The sequence below is a fragment of the Microcaecilia unicolor genome, chromosome 9 (assembly GCF_901765095.1).
Source record: "Microcaecilia unicolor chromosome 9, aMicUni1.1, whole genome shotgun sequence".
NCBI classification, from domain to species: Eukaryota; Metazoa; Chordata; class Amphibia; order Gymnophiona; family Siphonopidae; genus Microcaecilia; species Microcaecilia unicolor.
The window spans coordinates 7,523,571-7,546,910 of NC_044039.1; the positions used below are offsets into that span (position 1 = coordinate 7,523,571).

At 43.8% G+C, this 23,340-nt stretch overlaps 1 long non-coding RNA gene across 1 annotated transcript; it reads left to right on the forward strand.

The window, feature by feature from the left end:
- Positions 1 to 4,512: 4,512 nt before the first annotated feature.
- On the forward strand, positions 4,513 to 18,050 carry LOC115478185. Its single transcript, XR_003943457.1, has 3 exons — positions 4,513 to 4,537; positions 9,547 to 9,549; positions 17,958 to 18,050. It is a non-coding gene; the product is annotated as an uncharacterized LOC115478185 (long non-coding RNA).
- Positions 18,051 to 23,340: the final 5,290 nt, after the last annotated feature.

Sequence of the window (23,340 nt, forward strand, 5' to 3'; positions counted from 1 at the left end):
CCCATCCTTTCTGCTCAAATAGGGAAACCATCTTTCATACGATCCTGTTTTGGGGTTTTAGAAAGAACAATTTTCTGCGTTTGCATTGGTTTCTCAACTGTCTTAATGATTTAGTGTCACTCTCAAAAGAGGAATGTTGCGTGTCTTGCAAATTTCCTATTGGGATAGTGCAAACTGGCTGTTCTAAAAAGCAGGAAAAAAAAATAATGTCCGGCTTCAGCTTTTCTCTTCCTGTTTCCACTTCTTGATTGTTTCTAGAATCCAATTCTAAAATCATTCATGATATTCAAAACTTTACAGTGAAACGGGCTGTTTATCTATTTTGTAAACTTTATGTGAAAGCAGTTTTAAAAGTCAAAAAGACTCCCGTATTTCTCTCTCTCTTTCTTTCTCTCTATTTCTATCTATCTTTAGGTTTTCTTTCTCTCTCATTCTCTTCCTTCCCTCTGTCTTTGTCTTTTTATGTGTCTCTTCTCTCTCTCATTCACTCTCTGTCTCTCTCACTCCACCTGTCTTTCTATGTTTCTTTTCTGTCTCTCTCACTAACTCTTCTCACCTGTCTTTATGTTTCTCTTATTCTCTCACATTCACTCTTTCTCCTTCTGCCTTTCTGTTTCTCTCTCTCCCTCCCCTATGCCTCGCTGTGTTTCTGTCTATATCTCTTTGGTAAATATATTTATAGCACTTGTTCCTGTGTTCCCTTAGCAACAAATGAAAAGGTATCTGGGGACATTTCTATCTTGTCTCTTGGACATAGCATGGTGCTTTGCTCCAAGGGTCTTAAATTCCATTCAGATTTTTAGCAGGATACATGTGAGGGTTGGAGCAAGTGAGAGAAAAGAAACTTGACATTCCCTAGTGCAGGAGCTAAATCAAGAGACCTGACAAAATGCCAGTGGTTATGGCTGATTATGACATTCCAGAAAGGGCTCAAGGAAATGTGGTTTGATTTTAGGGGATTAGTTGTTTGCATTCAATCAGTGCAGCATGCAAACACCTTACAATTGAAGCAAAGGTAAAAAAAAAAAAAAAATGTTTACAGCATGCATCAAAATCTCAATTCTACCCTACTGGCAAACTTAGGGGACACACAGGGGTGGGCAACCTTGATCCTCAAGGCAGGGGCGTAGCCAGACCTCGGCAGGAGGGGGGTCCAGAGCCCAAGGTGGGGGGCACATTTTAGCACACCACCCCCGCTGCCGACCCACCCCTGCCACTTTCAGACCCCCCCCCCCCCCGCCGCTGCTGACCCTCCCCCACCACTTTCGACCCCCGCCGCTGCCAACGACCCTCCCCCGCCGCCTTGGCCAGGTACCTTTGCTGGCAGGGGTCCCCAACCCCCGTCAGCCTTAGTCTTCTTCAGTGCCAGTCTCCAGCACGTTCGCTGATCTGTGCTGTGAGTCCTGACTGATGTCCTGCATGTATGTCCTGGATGTTCCGTTCCACGTGCAGGTTGTCAGTCAGGACTCACAGCACAGATCAGCAAACACGCCGGAGACCGGCGCTGAAGAAGACTAAGGCTGGCGGGGGTTGGGGACCCCTGCCAGCAAAGGTACCTGGTGGCAGCAGGGGAAGGGACGGTGGCGGGGGGAGGGGGGGTCGAAAGTAGAGGGGGCCAGGGCTAAATGTGTGGGGGCCCATACCCCCATGGCCCCACCTAGCTACACCCCTGCCTCAAGGGCGGCAACCCAGTTGGGTTTTCCAGATTTTCCCAATGAGTATATATGAGATCTATTTGCATAGAATGGAGGCAGTGCATGTAAATAGTTCTCATGCATATTCATTGGGGCAATCCTGAAAACCCGACTGGGTTGTGGCCCTCGAGGACCAAGGTTGCCCACCTCTGCTGTAGCTTTATACTCTTACAATTAAATGGAGCTATAGAGGATGATGACGTTATGCTAAACTTAGCTTTTAATGAGCTGTTTCTATACATTTTGCACTTTTTTCTGCAAAAATGTTTGCTGTCAGTGGTGTACCAAGGGGGGGGGGGGCGGTGGGGGCGGTCCGCCCAGGGTGCACGCCGCTGGGGCAGAGAGAGCTTGGAAACGGACAAAGCTGACCGGCGCACGGCACCCCCCCCCCCCAGCGGTATGCACCTGGGGGGGTGGTTCTTTCACCGGGGTGGGGGGGTGTCCCTTCGCCGGGGGGGGGGGGGTCGCACTGCACCCGGGGGGCGGGGCGCATCGGCGATCTGCCCCGGGTGTCAGCCCCCCTAGGAATGCCACTGTTTTCTGTTTAATATTCAGTTAATTTTGTCTGGTCTTTGACATTCCATTTCACTGGCTAGAGGTTTGGGGCATCAGCTCATTTCTCTTCAAAGATTTATACTGTGCAGGTACCTAACCAGCTCATTTTCGAAGGAGATCGCCGGCCATCTTCCAACACAAATCGGGAGATGGCCGGCGATCTCCTGAACCCGGCCAAATCGGTATAATCGAAAGCCGATTTTGGCCAGCGCCAACTGCTTTCCATCGCGGAGCCGGCCAAACTTCAAGGGGGTGTGTTGGTAGGGTAGTGAAGGCGGGGTGGGGGCGGCACAGGGCGTGGCTTGAGATGGCCGGCTTCGCCCGATAATGGAAAAAAGAAAGCCGGCCTTGACGAGCATTTCGCTGGCTGCACTTGGTCCTTTTTTTTTAGGACTAAGCTTCAAAAAGGTGCCCCAACTGACCAAATAACCACCGGAGGGAATAGGGGATGACCTCCCCTTACTCCCCCAGTGGTCACCAACCCCCTCCCACCAAAATAAAATGTATATATTTTTTTGCCAGCCTCTATGCCAGCCTCAAATGTCATACTCAGCTCCCTGACGGCAGTATGCAGGTCCCTGGAGCAGTTTGTAGTGGGTGCAGTGCGCTTCAGGCAGGTGAACCCAGGCCCTATCTGTTACACTTGTGGTGGTAAATGTTAAGCCCTCCAAAACCCATCCCCTTTCCCCTTCCCTTTCTGTTTTGGATGAATTTGCTCCCTTTAGAAAAGTGGTTTATTGCAATAGGAAAGAGCCTGGTATAACCCCTAGGATCAAACGGGTTGAGAAGCCTTTATACCAGCAGTGAGTTACTGTATACTGAGAGCTTGTGCATCCTAGAGATTTAATTCATGGCATTAGAATTTGCCTAGATTTGCTGGACTCGTTCTTTGAGGACATTAGATGCCGTATCAACCGCTGACTAGAATTCTTTCAGACTCCTGATACAGGTCATTCAGCCCAAACATGACCCGTGTCAAGTCGTTAAGAAGATAATTATTAAAGTTTTGCAAGCAACGTTGGTTGGTGCATTTTTTTTTTTTACCATCTTTCTTGTGCCTTGCTGCCGGTGTGGAGTTTTGTTCTTCTGTTCCCTGTGACCTACCTCTAGGCACCACTTTCTAGAATTAGCCCCAATAAATTATCTACAGTATTACTGAAACCCATATGTTTGATTATACTTGTTGTGGTTAACTTTTCATGTGCGTTCTCTTACTGAAATCCTAGTTAATGAAATAAGAAATATTCCGTGGTTCACTGGCTCACAGATAAAGCATTCAGGTCTACTACTGGGGTCCCTCGCCAGTAAAGGTAGCCGACGGTGGCGACGGCGGTGGAGGAGGGTCATCGGCAGGGGGGTCCAGGGCCAAATCTACGGGGGCCCAGGCCCCCATGGCCCCACGTAGCTACGCCACTGCCATAACCCAAAGAGGAGCGACACTGGAAGTCCATAGTGAAGGGGAGGGTAGAAGGGGCGATAAATCACACATAGACTCTAAAGGAGCCTTTTTACTAAGCCATGTAAGCATCTACACGTGACAAATGCACACCAAAATGGAGTTACTGCATGGCTCTTGCGGTAATTTTATTTTTGGCGTGCGTCTGATACCCGCATCTGAAAAATAATTTTTTATTATTGGACGCGCACCAAGTGGCATTTTTGGCACGTGTAGGCTATTACCACCCGGTTACTGCGTGAGACTTTACCGCTAGGTCAATGGCTGGTGGTAAGGTCTCAGACCCAAAATGGATGCGCGGCAATTTTCGGCAAAAATAAAATAAAGGCATTTTTTACAGGTGCGCTGAAAAATGATTCTGCACATGCCCAAATCATGCATTTACACTACTGCAGCCCAATTTTTTTAGCGCCTTTGTAAACGGGCCCCGAAGATTGCACCAACCATGTGCAATGTCCATAAGTACATAAGTAATGCCATAATGGGAAAAGACCAAAGGTCCATCGAGCCCAGCATCCTGTCCACGACAGCGGCCAATCCAGGTCAAGGGCACCCAGCAAGCTACCCAAACGTACAAACATTTTATACAAGTTATTCCCGAAACTGTGGATTTTTCCCAAGTCCATTTAGTAGCGGTTTATGGACTTGTCCTTTAGGAAACCGTCCAACCCCTTTTTAAACTCTGCCAAGCTAACCGCCTTCACTACGTTCTCCGGCAATGAATTCCAGAGTTTAATTACGCGTTGGGTGAAGAAAGATTTTCTCCTATTTGTTTTAAATTTACTACACTGTAGTTTCATCGCATGCCCCCTAGTCCTAGTATTTTTGGAAAGTGTGAACAGACTGGAACTGGAAATCCACATAAACTTAAGTTCAAAAATTCTGACTGCTTCTCTGATGCAGGCAATGAAAACAGTTGAACCCAGGTGTACAAATAATTGTGTCATGATCAGTGATACAAAGCACATCAAATGAGAAATCCGAGAACAAAATAAAAATCACTGAAGTCTTATCCCACAGAGACCTAATATAAATGAAACCAAAATAAAGAGAGACAGGTGTTAAAGGGACTGCTGACATAATGACCACAGCATCCCTAGCTGATGATAGAGTGAGAGCCGTGTCCTTAGCTGACAATCTCAGGGGCCAGCTGAGGACAGAAGGCAACCACTCAAGAATTTTACAAGGCACAGAGCGGTCAACCACATCCCAAGTCCCTAGCTGACACAATAGAAATCTGAAATGAGTCCAGAGTGGCCAGCTGAGTCCAAGATATCTCAGTAGCAGCAGAAGGACTGTAAATCAGAGATGAAATCGGACTAAGGCCAGGTGCAAGGTGCTAGCCATGGAGTGTGCAATGGTGAGGGCACCTTCGGTAAGGCAAACCATGCTGGTAGACTGAGCAGAAGAGAGGCAGCAAAGAGTGGATAAAAGTAAATATGAAAATGCACCAAAAGAAGCTTGTATTAATAAATTGAAAACAGCAAAAATGTGGGGGGTGGGGAGGGGTCATGATTTATTTCATCTTTAGTTTGTGCTATCTGTAAATACAGCATGCTAAAAAAGTAGAGCAAATCAAAGTCATTATCCATGAGCCTCTATCTTTTTCCATTAAAAAGCAGCTTTTTAAGTCATACCGTAAAAAAGTTTTGAAAAAGTATAGCAATCATATCACTCTTGTTTATTTTTATTTTATTTATTGCATTTGTATCCCACATTTTACCACCTTTTTGCAGGCTCAAAGTGGCTTACAATACATCATGGATAGTGGAAATGAGAGGGGAGTAAACATTTGGTGTTACAGAAGGATTTGGGGTTGCATGGTAATGGAATACATGATAGTAATATAACAGAAGGCATTATTAAACATTTCTGGATATATGCGGGAGTTTCATGTGTTTTGTTCTTTGTGGTATATCTTGTCGAAGAGATGGGTCTTTAGTAGTTTACAGAAGTTGGTCAGTTCATAGGTCGCTTTTAGGTTGCCGGGCAATGCATTCCAGAATTGCGTGCTCGTTTAGGAAAAGGTTGATGCGTGCATTAATTTGTATTTTAGACCTTTACAGTTGGGGAAATGAAGATTAAGGAATGTACGAGATGATTTTTTGGCATTCCTGGATGGCAGGTCTATCAAGTCTGACATGTAGGCTGGGGCATCGCCATGGATGATTTTATGTACTAGGGTACATACTTTGAACGTGATGCGTTCTTTGAGTTTGCTCCTAATATTCTTGAAAAACCAGCAAGATTGATCCGGCAAGAGCTGATGCTCCTGAGGTCATGCCTTTTCCTTTTCATGTGTGCAACCAGTTTCTTTTTCATAATGGTTTCCAGTAGTTCTCCTGGAGTTAACAGTTAAATGAAAAACAAAAAAACAAAAACAATGCAGGCCAGTCTCAGTAAAAGGCAGCCCGTCACATCAAATCCAGCCTTCTGCCTGCTGAAGGCTACATTCCAGATAATTATGCATCCTGAACTTTGTGTTATGCTTTTCCTGATGTCTAAATTCCTCAACTTTCAGAAACAAGCAAGTACCTGACCGTGATGAGTGGGTAATGCAATTACTACTTCATGAAGTGGGCAAAACATACAAGACCTCATTTCAACTTTTGCGGTTTCATGTTGGATTTCACACACGTCTTTGTGCCGAGAAAGCAGGGCCTACCAGGTACAGCTGTCTAAAGCTTATTCAGGTCAAGAGACCTTCCAAAAATAGACCAGCTGGAACACTACATTGGCTACAGACAGGGGCTGCCAGCTGTTGGCAGTACTGAAACCGCAGGGAAAAATGTGATCTGACTGATGCGGGTTGGCTTCCTTCCATTGCTGTGAGTGACAGCTGTAGGACAGCTCCCATAGAGAGGCCGAGATCCTTTCCCCATGTCCAAAAACAGAACTGACCCTGGCTGGCATCTTCCAAGGGCTGCACTGCACTGATATAGATACTGTAAGCCCTGCCAACATACCTCTGTAGGTCCCAGACAGCGTATAAACAGCTACAGGATTAAATCTGATTAACGACTAATTTAGACCGACTTTCACTGGGGTTGCAACGGGTTTCTTGGTTGGTTGTTTGGTTTCTGGGTCTACTGTAATATGTCATTAGGGAAAAGGAGAGCATTTTTTTTTCACAAAGCAACGCAATTCGTGCCACAGTTTCAGTCAGGTTACAATGCGAGAATGTGTATGTGTTGCTGTTGAAATAATGCTTAAAGAACTAGATTCTTTGTATAGAGCCTGAAAATTCCGTGCAGACAAAAAAGACCACCTAAGTTTTATAGAATAGGCTTAAATTTCTGCGCGGTATATGGAATAATGCCGAGAGCCTTTCCATGTGACCAAATGTAGTTGCAAGCATTTACTTGGCATAAATCCTGAAGCTTAATTAGGCACATAAGCCCCGGATTCTATATACGGCACCTAGATTCGCGTGGAGATAAGCGCACAACTTAATTGGCGGAGCAAGATAAATTAGCGTTTTTAATGGAATTTAACAAGCAATAACGAGTGCTAATTGCCAATAATTGTAATTTATGCACGGAAATTGTTAAGCGTATTCTGTAAAGAACTGCGCCTAAATTGCAAAGCGCATAGTTCAAAATAAACACGCGTAGCTGAAAGGGGGCATGTTTATGAGTGTGTTTATGGGTGTTCCAACAGTTATGCGTGATAATACACTGAAACTTTCCGCTCAGTGTGCTGCTGCGACTCGGAAAGCGAATAGAATGTTGGATATTATTAGGAAAGGTATGGAAAACAGGTGTGAGGATGTTATAATGCCATTGTATCGCTCCATGGTGTGACCGCACCTTGAGTATTGTGTTCAATTCTGGTCGCCGCATCAGGCGACGAAAATGATAGCAGAGATGGGACGACTTCCCTATGAAGAAAGACTAAGGAGGCTAGGGCTTTTCAGCTTGGAGAAGAGATGGCTGAGGGGAGACAATGATAGAGGTATATAAAATAATGAGTGGAGTGGAACAGGTGGATGTGAAGCGTCTGTTCACGCTTTTCAAAAATACTAGGACTAGGGGGCATGCGATGAAACTACAGTGTAGTAAATTTTAAACAAATCGGAGAAAAAGATTTCTTCACCCAACGCATAATTAAACTCTGGAATTCGTTGCCGGAGAACGTGGTGAAGGCGGTTAGCTTGGCAGAGTTTAAAAAGGGGTTGGACGGTTTCCTTAAAGGACAAGTCCATAGACCGCTACTAAATGGACTTGGGAAAAATCCACAATTTCGGGAATAACTTGTATAAAATGTTTGTACGTTTGGGTAGCTTGCCAGGTGCCCTTGACCTGGATTGGCCGCTGTCGGGGACAGGATGCTGGGCTCGATGGACCTTTGGTCTTTTCCCAGTGTGGCATTACTTATGTACTTATGTAATTACAGAATACGCCTCAGTGCACCTAAATCTATGCGCATGGGTTTACACCAGGTTTTTTGTTGGCATAAATAAACACGTGTAGCTTTAGGTGCTGCAGTATTGAATAACCCTTGTGGTCAAACAGACGAAACAGTCACAACAAGGGTGACAAAAAGAAAGGGCAGCAGACGATGTCACAATTATCACCTTTATTCACCATCCAAGATTCGACACGAGTCGTGTTTCGGCCCACAAAGGCCTTCCTCAGGAGTCTAAAAACACATATATTAAAAAATATATATGTTGATATATAAAATAAACTCTACAAAATGTACATCAAATTGTCACTCAAAAGATCATTCACACATCATGAACTAATAAAATTAAAAACATATAAATGGCATATGTCTTTAGCATAGTTATATGATCTTACATGATTAACAATCAAAGTGTATGGAGACTTGATAAAAACAGACTTAAAAATATATATCAATAGACATATAAATGGCAAATGTCCTTAGCATAGATGTCTAATCTTACATGATGAACAATCAAAGTTAGGCTGTGTTTAGGGCATCAGTTGGACTTAATCTAACCCTGCTGCTCATATTTAATGGCTGCACCTGAATGGCTAACTCAATCATTATCTGGGCGCTCTCCATGCCCGGCTTACTCTTGTCCCTGGACTGCCCCAGCTCTAATCGGATAGTGCTACGTACTTTCAGGGTCACTACCTGGTTATGTGGCGATGAAAATTCGGATATGACATGGTTAGCGCTATTTACTTGGACCCAGAATAATTGCTTGGGATACACACGTGCCTACTCCAATATCAGGCTCTGGATTCCCTTTAATCGATTTCACAGAATCTAGAGTCCTTCCAGGCTATCGGCATTCTCTAGAATCCTCAAATGTTCACTGAGTCTACCTGTTCCCTTCACAGGAGGAGATAAGACAGGTAGTAGTTCACTGTTTGCACAAAAAAGTGCAAAGTGATGCACTTAGGGAGTAGAAATCCACGGGAGACGTATGTGTTAGGCGGTGAGAGTCTGATATGCACAGACAGGGAGAGGGATCTTTGGGTGATAGTATTTGAGGATTTGAAGGCAACAAAACAGTGTGACAAGGCAGTGGCCGTAGCCAGAAGGATGCTGGGCTGTATAGAGAGGTGTAACCAGCAGAAGAAAGGAGGTGTTGATGCCCCTCTACAAGTCCTTGGTGAGGCCCCACTTGGAGTATTGTGTTCAGTTTTGGAGGCCGTATCTTGCTAAGGATGTAAAAAGATTTGAAGCGGTGCAAAGAAAAGCTACAAAAATGGTATGGGATTTTGCGTTACAAGACTTACGAGGAGAGTCTTACTGACCTGAACATGTATACCTTGGAGGAAAGGAGAAACAGGGGTGACATGATGCAGACATTCAAATATTTGCAAGGTATTAATCCGCAAACGAACCTTTTCCGGAGATGGGAAGGACGTAGAACTAGAGGACATGAATTGAAGTTGAAGGGGGGCAGACTCAGGAAAAACCTCAGGAAGTATTTTTCACGGAGAGGGTGTTGGACACTTGGAATGCCCTCCCTCGGGAGGTGGTGGAGATGAAAATGGTAATGGAATTCAAAAATGTGTGGGATAAACGCAAAGGAATCCTGTTCAAAGAGAATGGATCCACAGAAGCTTAGCGGAGATTGGGTGGCAATGCCGGTAATTGGGAAGCAAAGCTAGTGCTGGGAAGACTTCTAGGGTCTGTGCCCTGAAAATGCCAAGGACAAATCAAGGTCAGGTATACATATAAAGTAGCTCATATAATGAGTTTATCTTGTTGAGCAAACTGGATGGACCGTACAGGTCTTTTATCTGCCATCAACTACTATGTTACTCACGTTACAGTTACAGGTCAGTCTATCCTGGGTCTATGCTGTGCTTGAACTCATAAGAGAGGCTGTCTCACAGTATAACAGGTCCCTTAAATAGACCAGTTGCATGGTGTCAGGCCTTGAGTATGTAAATCCTACTTGAAAGTTCCTGTTACAACCTCACTTATAATTTCTGTCTGGGCACATGGTGAATACATTGAATTTGTCCAGGCAACTAGAGATGAAAAATCTTTTAATTCCGAATGGCCTAGTGGTTAGGGTGGTGGACTTAACCCTCCATTGCCCCATGTAAGCCGCATTGAGCCTACCATGAGTGGGAAAGCGCAGGGTACAAATGTAACAAAAATAAAATAGATACTATTGGAGATTCTACATGGAATGTTGCTATTCCACTAGCAACATTCCATGTAGAAGGCTGCGCAGGCTTCTGTACGTGCAGGACGTCAGACTCACAGAAGCAGAAGCCTTGGTGATCTGCAAGGGCCGACTTCTACATGGAATGTTGCTAGTGGGACTCTGGGTAAGTCACTTAACCCTCCATTGCCCCATGTAAGCCGCATTGAGCCTGCCATGAGTGGGAAAGCGCAGGGTACAAATGTAATAAAAAAAAAATTATTGCATTCATGTGAATAGTAAGTATTTAAAATGTTAAGCAGTTTGCCTGAGGTTCAATGCTGAAGTACAATTTACTGCTGAAATGTGGGAGGGTTTACAGCAGTTATTTTACGAGTTAAAAATATTCCAATATTAAGACAAAACAACAGGGTAAATAAAGAGCATGTGAATGAGATTTACTGTGGGAAGTTTACACTTCTCCCAGACATTTGGATCTGTTTTTTATATTACAACCAGACAGTCGTCCAAACCAGATGATTCATCTTGGCTGTTCCTGGAGCGCAATGATGGAACGAGGCATTTTTCTAACCTGCAGTTAGCATTGTTCAGATTATACAACTGTGTATTAAGCCACTGAATAGATCGAGGTAGCCTGGTTTTCTTCTAACGTCATAAAAATGTTAGCTGCACTCAGTTCTCACCCATTACTTCCCTCACCCGTAACTGTCTTGTCTGTCTGTATTATTTAGATTGTAAGCTCTTTTGAGCAAGGACTGTCTCTTTGTGTCAGGTGTTCAGCGCTGCGTGCGTCTGGTAGCGCTATACAAATGCTAATAATAATAATAATAATAGTTCTAGTAATTGCAAGGTGAGTTGCCAATTCCAGGTCAACATTATCTTCCTTTGCAGGATTAGGATAATGGTTTTTGCTTTGCATTTGTTAACTCTGTTTCTTGTACTGATCACTGCTCTTCATTCTAGTTCTCAGATTTTATTTTTGTTACATTTGTACCCTGCGCTTTCCCACTCATGGCAGGCTCAATGCGGCTTACATGGGGCAATGGAGGGTTAAGTGACTTGCCCAGAGTCACAAGGAGCTGCCTGTGCCTGAAGTGGGAATTGAACTCAGTTCCTCAGTTCCCCAGGACCAAAGTCCACCACCCTAACCACTAGGCCACTCCTCCACTGTTGCTACTATTTGAGATTCTACATGGAATGTTGCTATTCCACTAGCAACATTCCATGTAGAAGTCGGCCCTTGCAGATCACCAATGTGGCCGCGCAGGCTTCTGCTTCTGTGAGTCTGACGTCCTGCACGTACATCAGGATGTCAGACTCACAGAAACAGAAGTGAAACAGAAGCCTGCGCAGCCTTCTACATGGAATGTTGCTAGTGGAATAGCAACATTCCATGTAGAATCTCCAATAGTAGCAACATTCCATGTAGAATCTCCAATAGTATCTATTTTATTTTTGTTACATTTGTACCCTGCGCTTTCCCACTCATGGCAGGCTCAATGCGGCTTACATGGGGCAATGGAGGGTTAAGTGACTTGCCCAGAGTCACAAGGAGCTGCCTGTGCCTGAAGTGGGAATCGAACTCAGTTCCTCAGGACCAAAGTCCACCACCCTAACCTCTAGGCCACTCCTCCACTCACATGTTCATATGCTGCCTGACTCCATTTCTTACACCACAGAGGACAATTGTTGAAGAAGTATAACTGGGTAACTACTAAGTTAGCTGTCAAGATCTCGAAGTCGCTACCCTTCATTTATTTTAAGTTCACAACTTTATTATTCTGTTACTTATTACTAAACAAAACAGCACAGCAACCTTCACATATCATTGCCAGATGGCGAAACCCTCCCAAACTCTCTCCCCACCCCCAACACAGCAACAGTTGACCCAAACTAGTCCAAAACCCCTATATAATGCCGTAGAGGAGTCCAAATAACACGTAAGGTCTACAATGTCCGACACACTCTTGACGCTATTGCCTCATACTTGTATATCAAGCAAACGGAGTTCCACCAGAACGTTACGCTCAGCACAGATGTGTTGTTCCAATTCCACAATATGTCTTGGAAAGAATAAGACAGTGGAGCTTGTCACATTGTTGGGTCTTAGTTAAAAAGTCACTCGGAGGCCCAAATAAGAGGCTTCAGATGTCAGCGGGTGTCTTCAGCTGAAAGACTTCACAAATTCTCTGCCGCTGGGTCGGTCTTAGGCAGGGATAACAGGGGAAGTTGCACAAGGCCTCATGCTTCTAAGGGCCCCGCATCCCTGGCATGTCTGTCCCCTTGTCTCGGAACCCCTCCCTGCTCCAGGATGCAGCAGCGAGGATGCTCTGGGCTCGACGGCCGATGGGATATGAAAATCGTTGAAGCTGCCTGACACTCTCTACTGAAACTTAGTAGATATATATTAAGGTATGGGGTAAGTGGATTTTAATTATTTTTATATAAATTAAAAAAACCTTGTTAACAAGGGCAGGACTAAGTAAGCGAAGGGTTATGTGGGGAGCAGAGCAGGAAGGTGGCGGGCAGGGAAAGAGGGTCCCACTGAAGTGGTCTGTACAGGGCCCTGGAATTGCTAACATTGGCCCTGCTCTGCCACACCTGCTCCCAAAATGCACGCACAATGAGACAAAAGAAAAGCATATGCTGTAGGGTTCCAACAGAAGATGCAGAGGACTTGGAGTTGCAGAGTTGCAGAGAAGGGCGACGAAAATGTTAAAGGGGATGGGACAACTTCCCTATGAGGAAAGGCTAAAGCGGCTAGGGCTCTTCAGCTTGGAGAAAAGGCGGCTGAGGGGAGATATGATAAAGGTCTATAAAATAATGAGTGGAGTTGGAATGGGTAGATGTGAAGCATCTGTTAACGCTTTCCAAAAATACTAGGACTACGGGGCATGCCATGAAGCTACAATGTAGTAAATTTAAAACGAATCGGAGAAAATTTTTCTTCACTCAACGTGCTATGTGGAATATAGAAGGAATGGATCTACGTAATCTTAGCGGAGATTGGGTGGTGACGCCGGTAATTGGAGAGTAAAACCAATGCTTGGCGGACTTCTACAGTCTGCGCCCTGATTGTGGCTGAATAGATATGGGCTGGAGTGTAAATTTTAAGGAGCTTCGACGTTAGCTTCAGAACTTTTAGTACAGGAATAGTGCTGGGCGGAGTTTTACGGTCTGTGCCCTGAGAAAGGCAAGGACAAATCAAACTCGGGTATACATTTAAAGTACTACATAACATGTAAAATGAGTTTATCTTTTTGGGCAAACTGGATGGACCGTACAGGTCTTTATTTGCTGTCATTTACTATGTTACTCTTTGGGGTTCTACATGGAATGTTGCTACTAATTGGGATTACGGAATCTTGTAACTCTTTAGGATTCCAGAATCTTCAGAATTTTTAATACAAGAAGAGTGCTGGGCAGACTTCTATGGTCTGCGCCCTGAGAACGGCAAGGACAAATCAAACTCGGGTATACATATAAAGTATCACATACCATGTAAAATGAGTTTATGTTGTTGGGCAGACTGGATGGACCATACGGAACTCTCTACACTTGACTGCTTCATTTACGCAGTCACTCACTACCACTCTACTTCTTATGCAGGATATGAACTTCCTATATTTGACTGTCTAACTTACTCTATAATCTACTCTATAATTTATGAACTTTAATGCAAAGCTACTTTGTAATTTACCGTATCATTTATGAACTCTAATGCAATATCACTTCGTATTTCTCAACCTGGAAACGGCGATCGCCACTCCGGCACGATGTAAGCCACATTGAGCCTGCAAATAGGTGGGAAAATGTAGGATACAAATGCAACAAATAAATAAATACAGGTCTTTATCTGTCGTCATTTACTATGTTACTATGTTACTGTTTGGGGTTCTACATTGAATGTTGCTACTAATTGGGATTCCAGAATCTTGTAACTCTTTAGGATTCCAGAATCTTCTGAACTTTTAGTACAAGAACAGTGCTGAGCAGACTTCTATGGTCTGTGCCCTGAGAAAGGGAAGGACAAATCAAACTCAGGTATACAAATAAAGTATCACATACCATGTAAAATGAGTTTATCTTGTTGGGCGGACTGGATGGACTGTTCAGGTCTTTATCTGTCGTCATTTACTATGTTATTATATATGGAATCTGAGGGCATATATGGAAGAACTCTCTGTGGTGGATATTGACTGGAGCAAAGTTGCAAGATATAATCATATGATATGAAATATGTTCATGTCTGTACAAACTTAGGAGAAAAGACATGACTGCCTCAGAGCAATTAATTGAAGGCAGATAAATGCCTATGTTTCAGTAGATATTGAAAGGGGTTTAAGTGAGCTTGAGAGGATCCTGCATCCTTAAACCCCATTCAGCAGGCTGTCACCAGATATTTCACAGCAATTTGCATGCTGCTGAAAATCGTCTCTGACCACCACAGCACTGTCAGTTAGTGCCGGGGAGGTCTGTGGGTGGCTGATAGTTATGTGGGCATCAGTGATATGTCATATCTTTGTCCCATTAGCTAATGAGTGTGCCAGTACTGGACATCGGCCAGCACCCGCATAAGTTCTGGGTCCCCGGCTGACCTGGAGATTTAATGCCAGTGCCCAGTCATGGCTCAGCATCGAACATCTGGATTAGTTTTAAAACCACTGACTGCAGCAGGCTGAATAAATATTTGGGGGTCATATCATAATATCATATCAGTGCAACTTACATGTGTTTCTTGCTTGTTCACAATTTAGCCAAAATTACTCCCTAAATAAACAGCCCTTGTTCGAGTTTCCTCAGCAGAGTTTAGTTTCCTTGGTAACATCCAGAAGATTCCCTCCAGGCATTTGAGTTGTATCATGGTTTTCTTGAACATTTCATCGAGCCCTCGGATGGATAAACAACTACATAAGACATGTTAAGCCTGAGGTCCCAGGTTCCTTAGGGGTCCTTTTACTAAGGTGCATGAAAAATGGCTTACGGTAGTGTAGGGCACGTGTTATGGACGCATGCAGATCCATTTTTCAGCACGCCTACAAAAAAATGCCTTTTTAAAAAACTTTTGCCGAAAATGGACGCGTTGGGTAAAATCAAAATTGGCATGCGTCCATTTTGGGTCTGAGACCTTACCGCCAGCCATTGACCCTAGCGGTAAAGTCTCGTTCGGTAACTGGGCGGTAATGACCTGCGCACATAATGGATGCGTGCCAAATAATTTTTTGGACATGCGTATCGGACACACGCCAAAAATGAAATTACCACAAGAGCCACGCGGTAGCCGAGCATTAACTCCATTTTGGCGAGTACTGGGCACGCAAAGACGTTTATGTGGCTTAGTACGAGGGCCCCTTAGTCCCTTCCCCCAAAACCAGGACCTTCGTGGCCCATTCTACAGTCCATAATTGAAGTCAACAGAGCTGACTTTGGGCCAGTGAGTGGCTTAGTATAGGTTCTCTCCACTGTGTGATAGTCACATCCAAGATAGTTGGGTTAAGGCAGTTTCAGTTTGAAATACAAGTCCCAGAAGGCATTGCAGGCAAGGAGCCAGGGGGTGAGATGAAGAACCCGGGCTGGACTCCTAGCTGTAATCAGGGAAGACATGTGTGTAAGCTGGCAGGATGTGTAGATTGGCTGTCACTAGGGGGAAAGAGAGATAGGAAACCCTGTGTGCAGGAGCTCCTCATTAGTCTAATGCTTACCTCAGCTGGTATGGGCGTGAGGGAAGCTAGTGGAAGGAGAATGATTGGTTGTGAGAGCAGAAGCCAGGCATTGATTAAGCAGGTGGGAAGGAGTCCCAGGAGAGTTCAGTTCAGGAGGAGAGAAGAAGTGAGAGAGAAGCAGTGACAGGGAAAATCCCTTGGGTGTGAGAAGTCCCTAAAGTATTGAAACCTCCTGAAGGTAAAGGCTGCTTTGTGATTTAACTGGGATGATGAACTGAATGAACTTGTTTGTCTTGGGAATTGAACTACTGTTTACTGTGCACTGGATAAAGAGCCCAGACTGAAGCTGACTGTGAGCCTGTATTGAATCCTGGTAGGTGCTGGCAGCCTTAAGCACATGTAAGCCACACACTTTCAGGTGACTTACATGTGCTTAAGATTAAAGGTGAATGCTGCTGTTGGAACCGTGCATCAGGTCTACTAGAAACCTGCATGGAATAAAAGCCTTAAAATTGAAGTTGCTGGTGGACAGTTGTTTCTTGATTGTACCGGGAGCGCTATCCCTGGTGACAACTGCTTGGGATTCAGATCGGCTGTGTACCTGCCACACCGAAGTTAATCACCCTTTATACAGCTCATTGGTGGCTCAACATGAGAATGTGGCTTCCAGAGAAAACCTGACTGTTTCCCCTGCTTTCAAATATATGCGATTCTGGCTCTGGAATCGGAACTTGGGAACCACATTAGCTCCCACACAGCCTGGATGTCGTCCCAGCTTCACTGATCAGAAAATATCGGATTCCTGAAGTCCCCCTTCAAAAGCCAAGGAGGACTCGGAACCCTGCCCTGTTTCCCTCCAAAACAGCAAAGATATGCAAAGCGCTTTGGGCTGGGTTTTAATCACAATACAGAAACAATCACTGCTCTCTGAACAAGCAAAGTAGTTGTTATAGAAAGCTGAAGATGTTAATTTGCAGGCTTTCTAAAATTTCTTCTTTTTTCTTCCTTTCTGAAATCATCCCTTCATGTCCTTGAATGGAAACAGCTCTTGTCAGATCCATCCCTGAGAATATATAATTAATTCAGCATGCGCTGGTTGAGTGTTGTTCTCACATGCTACATTTTCTATGTTGATGTGAAGGGTATGTGGAAAAGATGCCTTAAAGCACATAAAATATGCCATAGACATGAATAATAATTAAAGATTTTTGCATATATATATTTCTCTCTGTCTTTGCAAAGAGGGTGCAGTCTTGATGACATTGGCCCTGAAACAAAAACGAAGACTTACTCAAGCAAAGCAAAACGAGCAATCCTGCAACTACATGAGAAATGAAACAAACCAAATATTTTGGGGCTGCCCATCCCTAGAATTTGGTAGCTACAGGTCATTGTTCTGCAGGGTGAGGTGGAAAAGGTCTGAGTTCCAACTCTTTTTTCAATAGAGTTGTGTTACATGTTTGGAATATAAATTCAGGCAGTTCAAGCCTTCTGAAAGCTCCACTGAGAATCATGCTGGCTTCAGGCTCACCAAACATTTAAAAGAAAATTGACCTAAAATTTCTTTCATGATCTTTCATGGCTGGTCAGCCCTTCTTTCAGCATTCTCTTAAGAACATAAGTATTGCCATAATGGGATAGACTGAAGGTCCATCAAGCCCAGTATCCTGTTTCCAACAGTGGCCAATCCAGCTCACAACTACCTGGCAAGATCCCAAAGAGTAAAACAAATTTTGTGCTGCTTATCCCAGGAATAAGCTGTGGATTTTCCCAAGTCCATCTTAATAATGGCTTATGGACTTTTTTGCTAGAGCGTGTCGAAACTTTTTTTAAACCCTGCTAATCTAACTGTTTTTTTGTCACATTCTCTTGCAATGAGTTCCAGAGTTTGACTACACACTGAGTGAAGAAATATATTCTCAGATTTGTTTTCAATTTACTACTTAGTATATTCACTATGTACCCCTTAGTCCTTTAATTTTTGGAAAAAGTAAACAAGCGATTCATGTCTACCAATTCCACTCCACTCGGTAATTTAGGGACTTCTATCATATCTCCACTCAGCCCTCCAAGCTGAACAGCCCTAGCCGCTTTAGCCTTTCCTCATAGGGAAGTGATTCCATCCCTGTTATCATTGTTGTTACCCTTCTCTGTACCTTTTCTAATTCTGCTCTATGGAGTCCTTTTACTAAGGTGCACTGAAAAATGGCCTGCGGTAGTGTAGACGCATATTTTGGGCGCATGCAGAATTATTTTTCAGCGCACCTACAAAAAATGCCTTTTTAAACATTTTTGCTGAAAACGGACATGCGGCAAAAATGAAAATTGCCGCGTGTCCATTATGGGTCTATGACCTTACCTCCAGCCATTGATCTAGTGGTTAATTCTCACGCAGTAACTGGGCGGTAATGAGCTACATGCGTCAAATGCCACTTGGCACGCGTCCAAAATATTTTTCAGAGGCATACCAAAAATGAAATTACTGCAAGAGCCACATGGTAGCTGGGTGGTCACTCCATTTTGGTGCGCATTGGGCTCACGTAGACGCTTACGTGGTTTAATAAAATGAGCCCCTCAAGGCGGTGTACAGCAAGAATAAGTCAAACATAAGCAATAGACAATTACAGCAGTAAAAATACTCAAATAACAATACAAAGTATAGCATAGTATACTAGTTACATTGTCAACACAATATACAATAAAACATTTATGATTTCAAATCATTTTTATTATTATAAACGTAACATGAACAATGCAGCATTTGCTTACCTGCCGTTAGTTGAACACCGAAGAAAAAAAAAAGAACCGAGAAGGATCCCACGTAGAATTTTGCAAAACAAACGACGGTGGGAAGGTGGAGATGGCTTGAGAAGAACCAGGTACACAGGCTGATCGTGAATGATAAAACCGCTTTATTTCAATACTTGCTATACCCGACACGGAACTGTGTTTAGGCACGGAGTTCCTGCCTCAGAGATCTGTTGAACATGAAATATAAATAAAGTAAGAGATAAAACATCAAACATAAAACAGTATTGAAAAATATATGTATGTTTATATATATATATATATATAATAATGATCACAATATAAGAAGTAACTAACTTGTTAGTCTCACTCACACACACAAGGATTGACTCGAGCTGCACATACTGCAGCAGGACATGTTTATCCACTCCTACCCTAGCTGAGATAATATTTAACCATCTCTCTGACCTCACGTGCAACTTTCTTCAAATCAATCACCTTACTTTCTAATTCTTCCTACTTTCTTACTCATCTATATGTTACAACTTTGCCTTACCCTTCACTACCAATTAGAATGTTCTAGTACGTATTGTGTTGTCTTTGCAAGTAGTATACCATGCCATACTTTGTATTGTTGTTTGAATATTTTTACTGCTCCAATTGCCTCCTGCTCATGTTTGATCTATTCTTACTGTACACCGCCTTGAGCGAATTCCTTCAAAAAGGCGGTAAATGAACCCTAATAAATAAATAATAAAAATAATAAAAAAAGATAAAAAAACATAATCATAATAAAAAACCTATGTGGAAATTACATAAACTGACACACACATATCTTGTTACATGATTGATGTTTATGTGAAAAATGTTATGGAACCTGTATGTTGGGCACCAGCGTTACGCCAGCCTTTGGCAGGTGTAAGTGACTGCGCCCAAAGTTAGGTGCGAAAGGCATGTTTAGCTTTAAAAAGGACGCTCCACGCAGTGCACCCTTCACAGAATGCTAGCTTTGCACGGATCATCCCAGTGACTGTGAGCACCAGTGATTGAATCTAGCCCACGGTGTGCACGATATCAGCAAAGACTTTTTTTCTGATGAGTGCACAATATTGCCTATAAAGCAAAAATAAAACATAGCAAAATTTAAAGTCCCATAAATGACAAAGGAAACTAAATAAAACAGAAATATTTTGGCTGCATATTCTTAGTTTTTAGCACCCCAGGGGTTCACTGACAATTACAGTGAAAAGAACATATTGCTTATAGAAACATTTCTGTCAGAACATCAGATGTACAAATTTCACACTAAAGCTTCTTCAGAGGGACGAAGAAGGGAAAGAGAGAGTGAAAGGGAGAAAAACACCCGACAAAGTACATAAAGAAAGTTTTCCTTATGAGAAGCTTAAAATAACTCTGCTAAGTCCACTCATGTACATTAATAGTAAAAGAGCAATGCACAGGAAGGGGGTGGAGTTCACTGGAATGGGAATGTTGGCCGCTTATTCCTGGCAGAAAAACAAAACGCTGCAAGAAAAAAATTCAATCCATATTTATCTTTGTGAAATGCTGCCTTTAACAGATCTAATTTCTAGTGCACAGTTTAGACTGTAAAATGAGTGAACAGAGATATAAAAAGAAGAAAATGGAAAAGCAAGACACATTGCGAAATCCCTAGTGAACTTTGAGCAACGGTGTTTTATCATGTTCCATAATTACTACTACTCATCATTTCTATAGCGCTACTAGACGTACGCAGCGCTGTACACCTGAACATGAAGAGACAGTCCCTGCTCGACAGAGCTTACAATCTAATTAGGACAGACAAACAGGACAAATAAAAGATAAGGGAATATTAAAGTGAGGATGATAAAATAAGGGATCTGAACAAAGTGAATAAAGGTTAGGAGTTAAAAGCAGCATCAAAAAGGTGGGCTTTTACCTTAGATTTGAAGACAACCAGAGATGGAGCTTGACATACCGGCTCAGGAAGTCTATTCCAGGAGACTTATTTTCCAGGCTTATTTTTGAAAGAGAAGGGCGCCCATCTTTCGATACAAATCGAGAGATGGGCGTCCTTCTCCCAGGGTCGCCCAAATCGGCATAATCGAAAGCCGATTTTGGGCGTCCTCAACTGCTTTCCGTCGCGGGGAAGACCAAAGTTCACGGGGGTGTGTCGGAAGCATAGCGAAGGCGGGACTGGGGGCGTGCTTAACACATGGGCGCCCTCTGCCGATAATGGAAAAAATGGCGTCCCTGACAAACACTTGGCCGACTTTACTTGGTCCTTTTTTTTTTTACGACCAAGCCACAAATATTTGCCCTAAATGACCAGATGACCACCGGAGGGAATCGGGATGACCTCCCCTACTCCCCCAGTAGTCACTAACCCCCTCCCACCCTAAAATATATTTAAAAATATATTTTGCCAGCCTCAAATGTCATACCCAGCTCTATCACAGCAGTAAGCAGGTCCATGGAACAGTTTTAGTGGGTGCAGTCCACTTCAGGCAGGTGGACCCAGGCCCATCCCCCCCTACCTGTTACACTTGTGGTGGTAAATGTGAGCCCTTTAAAACCCACCAGAAACCCACTGTACCCACATGTAGGTGCCCCCCTTCACCCCTTAGGGCTATGGTAGTGTTGTACAGTTGTGGGTAGTGGGTTATTGGGGGCGGTTGGGGGGCTCAGCACCCAAGGTAAGGGAGCTATGCACCTGGAAGCAATTTGTGAAGTCCACTGCAGTGCCCCCTAGGGTGCCCGGTTGGTGTCCTGGCATGTCAGGGGGACCAGTGCACTATGAATGCTGGCTCCTCCCATGACCAAATGCCTTGGATTTGGTCGTTTTTGAGATGGGCGTCCTCGGTTTCCGTTATCGCCGAAAATCGGGGACGACCATCTCTAAGGTTGACCTAAATTTCACGTTTGGGCGTCCCCGACCATATTATCGAAACAAAAGATGGACGCCCATCTTGTTTCGATAATACGGGTTTTCCCGCCCCTTCGCCAGGACGTCCTATGAAGACGTCCTCAGGAAAACTTGGGCGCCCCTTTCGATTATGCCCCTCCACGTGTAATCATACTTTAATCTTAGAAGAGTGGATGAACAAAGTGAAAAATCACAATTCTATAAGGACTCTGCATCTGCCCCTTTGGGGTTGGCAGTTACCAGGCAATACAAAATTGTCAAAAGAACTCAGTATAACTGACGCTCCCTTTTGATTTTGAATGTTAAGAGAGTAAGGGAAGGGAGGGGCTTTGCAGTCTCCTCACATAAAATTCTGGAATGGTTATTATCACATTTATGGATTTATTTATTTATTTATCTATTGCATTTGATATACTACTTTTCATACAGTAGAATCAGAGCGGTTTACAGGACTGCTCTGCTTATATAAACAAAACAATTAAATGCATCAACAAATGAGAAATCAAAACGAAACTAAAATAACAAAACGAAAGCCAACTTTAGCCAGTCTGAACAAAATAAAACAGAAGCCAAACCTGAGGCTAATCACATGTCTGGGGAAGCTAAACTGAAAAAGTAGGTTTTAACATCCTTAGGGGTCCTTTTCCTAAGGTGAGCTGAAAAATGGCTTGTGGTAGTGTAGGTGCGGGTTTGGGGTGCGCGCCAATCCATTTTTTAGCGTGCCTGTAAAAAAGGCCTTTCTTTTTGCTGAAAATGGGGGTGCGGCAAAATCAAAATTGCTGCGCATCCATTTTGGGTCTGAGACCTTACTGCCAGCCATTGACCTAGCGGTAAAGAATCCGGGTGGTAATGACCTACGCGCACGTCCGTTATGCGCGCCCAAAAATAAAAAAAATTTTCCCAGACGCGCGTATCGGATGCACGCCAAAAATGAAATCACCGCAAAAGCCACATGGTAGTCGGGTGGTAACTGTATTTTGGCACACATTGGGCGTATGTAGACGCTTACGCAGCTTAGTAAAAGGGCCCCTTATTTTCCCAAGTTTGATTCGATGCTCAAGTTCATCTTTCACACTTTTTAAGTGCTGATTTTGTCTTGTTTCAAAAGCAGAAGGAAGCCTGTACAAATTTTATACTGCCGATGGTAAGCATCAAGTGTTCGTGCACACCTGAACAAAATCAAAAGTGTCGGCACAAGTCTGTGCCTGTCCTGTTCATGTTTAAATTCCACTAAAGCATTTCCGGACAGAGATCTTCGCCGGCTAAACATCAGAGTCCGAATCACCTTCAAATCTGGCTTCCTAGGAAGGAAGACGTAACTACGTGTCCCTGCGTGAAATGGGGTAAAATCAGGACAGGCTCAGTCTGACACTTCTAACTTGGAGCTGCATGGTTACCGTACCTGACCTACATTGACCTCTCAGCAGGACCTTGCTGAGGGCTGGGGGGGTGGTGCAGCTACACATGGCAGAAAGGAGATGGACATGCAAAAATTGCTCCTCATCCATTGTCCACAGCACAGTGGGAGGGGACTTGCTCCTGTGAACCTTGTTCCTGAGAGCCTTGCTCCTGTCAAACTGAGCCTTGTTCCTGGTTCCTGTCAAGCCAAGCCTTGTTCCTGGTTTTGTAAGCTGAGCCTTGCTTCTGGTTCCTGTCAAGCTGAGCTTTGTTCCTGGTTCCTGCCAGAGTCGAGCCTTGTT